The sequence below is a fragment of the Trichechus manatus genome, unplaced genomic scaffold (assembly GCF_000243295.1).
Source record: "Trichechus manatus latirostris isolate Lorelei unplaced genomic scaffold, TriManLat1.0 scaffold00215, whole genome shotgun sequence".
NCBI lineage: Eukaryota > Metazoa > Chordata > Mammalia > Sirenia > Trichechidae > Trichechus > Trichechus manatus.
This window is the reverse complement of record NW_004444151.1, coordinates 3,547,905-3,554,380: the sequence shown is the minus strand read 5'-3', so window position 1 is coordinate 3,554,380 and position 6,476 is coordinate 3,547,905.

Genomic DNA, 6,476 nt, shown 5'->3' with positions numbered 1-6,476 from the left:
CTCTCTTTCTCTCTCTTTTTTAAAAAATATTTTATTGTGCTTTAGGTGAAAGTTTTGCACAGCAAATTAATTTCCCAATCAATGATTCTTACACAATTTGTTTTGTGACCTTGGCTGAAATTCCTGCAATATGTCAGCACTAATTTTCCAATCAATGATTCTTACGCAGATTGTTTCATGAACTAGGTTGCAATCCATGCAATGTGTCAGCACTCTCCCCATTTCCTCCCTGGGTTCCCCGTTTCCCTATCCCTCCCTGTCTTCTCATCTTTGGTTTTGGGTAAATGTTGCCCTTTTAGTCTCGTATAGTTGATTGTTCTAAGGAGCCCATTCCTTATGGATGTTATTGTTTATTTTATAGCTCCATCTATTATTTGGCTGAAAGGTGGCCTCTGGGAGTGTCTATAGTTTTAAGTTAGAAGGTTGTTGTAGGGCAATAGTCTCGGGGGTTCCTCTAGTCTCTTTCAGACCAGTAAGTCTGGTCTCTTTTTTTTGTTTTAATTTCGTTCTACATTTTTTACCCATTCTACCCGGGACCTTCTGCTGTGATCTCTGTCAGAGTGGTTGGTAGTGGTAGCCAGGCACCATATAGTTCTTCTGATCTCAGGTTAGAGGAGGCTGTGGTTGGTGTGGACCGTTAGTCCTTTGGGCTAATTGCTTCATTGGGTGCCCTTGGTTATCTCTTGATAACTGTCTTCTTAGGCATCCCTGGAAGGCATGGCCTGGTTGTCCTAGGCCCCACACCCTTCTCCAATACTGGCTCCAGTGAATCGGCTGTGAAAGAGTACTTATGATGCAAACCAATGCCTTTTTCAAAAAGCATCTATTTGTAGTTTGCCATGAATTCTGATTTAGGTAGCAGCTGGGATTGCAAATTTAGGATATCTATTCCTCAAGTTGCTTCTAGACAAAATTTTGTAATTATATGGTTGTTATTTTAGAAACTACAGCAACTTTTTGTTTGAGAAGAAACATATTTATTCACCACCAATCAACAAGTTTTAAATCTGGTAGTCTGTAAATGCATTTTTAATTAAAACATGTTTTGGGTACTATAAATTCTATGCATTACACAAAGAGCATATAGCAACCTCTTGCATTCCCATCTGTTTTCTTTGCTCCTATTAATTCACTATAAGGTCCCTAGGTGGCACAAGCTGTTTATGCACAACTACTAACCAAAAGACTGGTGATTTGAACCTACCTAATAGTGCTGCTGAGAGGAGGTCTGGTGCATAGGGGTTAAGTGCTCAACTGCTAACCGAAAGGTTGGCATTTCGAACCCACCAGCCGCTCTGTGGGAGAAGATGTGGCCGTAAAGATTAAAGCTTTAGAAACCCTATGGGGCAGTTCTACTCTGTCTTGTAGGGTCTGTATCAGTCAGAATGGACTTGACAGCAATGGTTATTATTATTTTTTTTTAACAGTGCTGCGGAGGAAAGATCTGCTTCCATAAAGATTACAGCCAAGAAAACCCTATGGAGCACAATTCTGCTTTCTAAAACATGGGGTTGCCATGAGTAAGAATCTACTTGATAGCAACGGGTTTGATTTTTTTGTTGTTTGTTTTTTGGGTCTTTTTTTTTTTTTTTGGTTTATTAATCACTATTGCTGATACCACTAGAGATCAGTAGAGGCAAAAGAGGCACATTCTATTCAAATGGATTTTTGCATGTTAGTAAATCAGTGGGAGAGGAAGTTGATTTTTCTATAGTATTTTCTCCAAATAGGAGAAAAAAAGCTAACATTGATTTATACATTTAATTTTTAGAATCTTTATTCTGACTAGATAAATTATACAAGCTGTATATTTGGTAGGAGCTGAATAATAAAACTGTTGAAGAAAGGCCAGTTACATGGACTGTGCCATTTCTTTTTTTAAAAAATTTTAATTATAATTTTTTAAATTGTGCTTTAAGTGAAAGTTTACAGAACAAATTAGTTCCCCGTTTGATAGCTTGTACATAAAATGTTTCATGACCTTGGTTTCATTCCCCACAATGTGTCAGCACTCTCCTCATTTCCACCCTGGTTTCCCCATTTTCTTTCGTCTTGATTTTCTACCCATTCTGGAGTGTGCTATTTCTAAAGTTTAATTAGAGATTAAAATTAAATTAGCACAAAGTCTCTGTACCCAGCACGTTGTACATGAAAGTTAGGAGTCAGGGCTCCAGTTAAGGATACAATGTTTCAAAATAATAAGAGGAGGTTGGATAAAAAACAAACAAAAATCTGCTTGCCTTTCCTCAGTCAAGAAAAATTTTGGTTTTCAGCTTGCTCTATTTTTGCTAACACAGACATTTTTATCTATTGGTTCACATTTCTAGTCCTTACTTACTCATTTCTTCTATGCTAGTAGATCTCTTTTACCGTCTATATAGTTCTATGCATCCTGTTCTAAGGAGGGACAGACCTTCTCTTCACAGTGCTTCATGCATGCATACAAGAGATCAAATGGTTAATCTCAACAGAAAGTTGTCTGGTGGCTGGCCTTAACAGTGACTCCAATTTGGTTATTAAAGAGTTTAAAATGGCTTGTTTTCAAAGCCAAACCCATGGTGAAAGGATGATATACTGAGATAAATGTTCCGTTTGCTGGAATGCGTTTGGAATTTTTACATCCCGGTTGTAATATGAGAAAACAAGTCAGACTTTTAACATAACAGGCAGAAGTGATCAAACCATAGTGATAAACCATGTTATGCCAACTGAGCTAAATGTCCCCCTAGTGTTATTGTTTCTTTAGTTTCCTACTAGACAGTGCGAACTTATTTGGTGGCCTCATTTTAATTGTGTGGACTCTTTATAAAGGTGAACTTTATGTAATTTGATGTGGAACAGAGCATTGAATTAGCTAAAGAGGCAAGATAAATCAAGAGGAAGAAATTTGGGTAAAGTTTTATTTCTAACAAGGCATTTCTATGAGCTAAAGGTGGCACTAACATCATCATCAACAATTATTGCCACCTACTCACTTAAAGCAGAGGAGGAGTTTTGAATTCTATTTGCTATAGGGAATGTAAGTGACAAATAAGATAGCTAAGAGTTTTAATTTCTTCAGTAGAGTTCTTGGACACCTAAATAATTTCTGAAATGGTTTTCCTAAAAGTTCCTCCATCCCCCCACCCTCCCTACCCCCTACCCCCACTGACCTGGTGTTTTCTTCTAATTTCAATCAGCTGTGTAATTTAGATTTGTTCTAGCTGGTGAATTGATTTTAGGTCATAGTCATTTTTGAAGCTCCACAAGTCTTTGTCTGTCTTGGCAAGTCACTGCTATGCTCCCAGAGCCTAAATCAAGGCTTGGCACATAATGGGTGCTTAAGGAGTATTTTTCAAATGAATGAATGAATGACATGATAATATGTTACTCAACCTGAGAATAATAATAATTGTGATCATTTTGAAAGCATTTGATAAAATCCAATGCCCTTTCTTGATGAAAACCCTAAAGAAGATTGGAAAAGAAGTAAAATTCTTCAATATGATTCATGGCATACATGAAAGACCAACAGCCAACATTATACTTAATGGAGAAAGGCTGAGAGCTTTCACCGTGAAATCGAGAACAAGACAAGGGTGTCAACTCTCACCATTTCTACTCAATATTGTATTAGAAGTCCCAGCCAGAAAAATAAGACAAGAAAAAGAAATAAAAAGTATCCAGAGATGTTAGGCGGAGCCAACATGGTGCTATAGACAGAAGCACTGTACCATCCCTCTACACAAAGACCTGAAAAACTAAGTAAAACAGATACAAACATCAATCTTGGAACCCTAAGTGTCACATGAAGGGATAAAGAACTCGATTAAGCACTGAATGGAGTAAGAAACTGACAGAGAACAGAGAACAAGGACAGCTATGGAGTGGAGGTCTCCTACCAGCTAATGTGGCACAGATTTGCCATCTTGGACCTTAGCCACCAAGAACAGTAGACAGGGAGTACAGGAAGACAACTTCACGGGGCTCCCACTAGGAGACAGAACACCTGGTAACGAGGTATACATGCTTTCCCACTCCCATCCTTCTTCCCTCTATGGAGCCTCTGCTGCTTCCAATGAGCCGTGGTTACTTGGCCAGAGAGACACCAGCTCACTGCTGCCTGGGTCTGCCCCGCCACCAACAGCCAGCTCCCCCAGAGCCATTTTTTAATTTTTGTTTTGGGGCTTTTTTTGTTTCTTCTCTCTCTCCCTTCCTTCCTTTTCTTTCTCCTGTCCAGCTAGCTCCATGCACCGTCCCTACATCTTCTCAACAGGCAGTGCTGCACTGTTCAGCTAGACAGCCAATGGCACAGCCTCCCTGGCTCCGTACCACCCTCAGCAACAGGCTCCCTCAGTGCCATTTTTTCCTGTTTCTTCTCTCTTTCTCCCTTCCTTTCTTTCCCTTCCCCTACCCAGCTAGCCTCATGTCCCAGAGACAGCAGACAATATCAAAACATTAAAAAAAAGACAGGATGGCTCCAGTAAGTGACCAAAATAAAACACCAGATGATTTTCCAGTGGAAGAAAAGTCACTGGAACTATCTGATAGGGGATTCAAAAGTCTAATATTCAGGACTCTCCAAGATATTGGAAAGAGATGAAGGAAAATGCAGACAAAAATAAGGACAAAATAGGACTTCTGGGCAACATGGCACTATAGGCAGAAGCGCCACGTCATCCCTCCACATTAAAAGTCTGAAAAACTAAGCCAAACAAGAAAATGGCAATCCTGAAACCCTAAGCATCAAATGAAAAGATAAAGAACTCAGCCAAGCACCATATGGACTAAGAAACTGACAGAGAACAGAGAACGAGGAGAGATACATGCAGAGGTCCCCGATCAGCTAATACAGCACAGATCTGCCATCTTGGACTCCTATCAAGGATCAGCGAACAGGAGGTATGAGAAAGCAGCTTTACATAGCTTCCAGCAGGAGACAGAACAACCGGTAACAAGCAATATATGCTTTCCCACTCCCCACCCTTCTTCACCCCCACTCAGCCTCCTCAGCTTCCTGTGGCCACAGTCTCTTGGCCAGGAAGCACCAGCTTCACTCCAGTGTCGCTTGGATTCCACCCACCCACATCGGCTGGCTCCCTAAGTGCCATTTGTTGGCTGCTAGTGTTGCTCTTTTCCACTTCTTTAGATTTCTTCCTTAGCTCTCACCACCTCCCCTTCCTTTCTCTCAAATACCTGGCTCCATGCGCCATCTTTGCTTCGTCCTGAAAGGCTGTGAAACTCTGCTTGAATGTGAAACTGCTTCCTGGTTCGTGCTGCCACAGTGGTGGGATCCCGAGGCTTTTTTTGTTTGTTTGTTTCAAATTGTTTGTTTTCTTTTTCTTTTCTTGAATTGGGAGCCCGTTCTAGCTGGGCAGTACTGCCTGGCTTGGGACCTACAACCTCAGTTTGTGCAGATGCGCAGACGGATCCTTGAAGGCATTTCTTTTTTGTTTTTTGTGGGTCTATCTTGTTCTTTTTTAAAAAATTTGCTTGTTTTGTTTTCTTTTCCCTCTTTTTCTCTTTTTGTCTTTCTTCATTACTCAGTTTCTTGTCTCTCTATACTTTCCTTCTCTTCCTGTCACCTGAATACATTAGGCTGAGTGACTTCTCTACCGCCTCTAGCTAGGCTGTACTTCACCGCCTGGGAGCCACTTTCCCAGACCTCAAAGCCACACCGGTGGGATCCCTAGGAGCTGTGCTTTTCTTTTTCTAATTTTTATTTATTTACTTTTTTCTTTTCTTTCTTTCTTTGTCTTCTTCTTTTTGTTTTTCTCCATTTCATAGTCTCTCATCTCTCCACTCCAATGGCAAGCTCCCCTAGCACTCTTTTTTGTATGTATTAGGACTCTGTTCCTCTCTCCTCTCTCCCATACCCACCTTAGCTCCATCCTGCCTACCTGCACCCTGTGCTGAACATCACACCACCAAGCAGCCCAGCCAAAGCATACTGGAACCTGTCCTGCACTGATTACCAGCTCACCCTGGTGGCCATAGTAAGTGCCACAAACAACACATCCCAGCAACTCCTCTTCAGCTAGACCTGCCCTGCTATACCATATATGAGCAACTGACCCTGCCAATTGGAGAAGGAGGTGAAAATTACCATGCCCACAGATGAGCAAACAACAAAGAACACACAGCCTGCCTGCTCAGACATAGCCAAATAAAAAAGGAAAAAAGGACAAAACAAACAAATCTGCAATCAATAAAGGAGGAAATAACCACTGAGTACCCCGAAGACAGCAGACAGTATCAAAACATTTACAAAACAGGACAGGATGGGTTCCAGTAGGAGTCCAAAATAAAACACCAGATGACATTCCAGTAGAAGAAAAGACACTAGAACTACCTAACAGGGAATTCAAAACTCTAATATTCAGAATTATGCAAGAGTTGAAGCAAAAAGCAGACAAAAATGAGGAAAAAAATTGAAAAATTCATGAAAAAGGCAGACAAATTCATGGAAAATACAGACCAAAAAAAGGAACAATTCA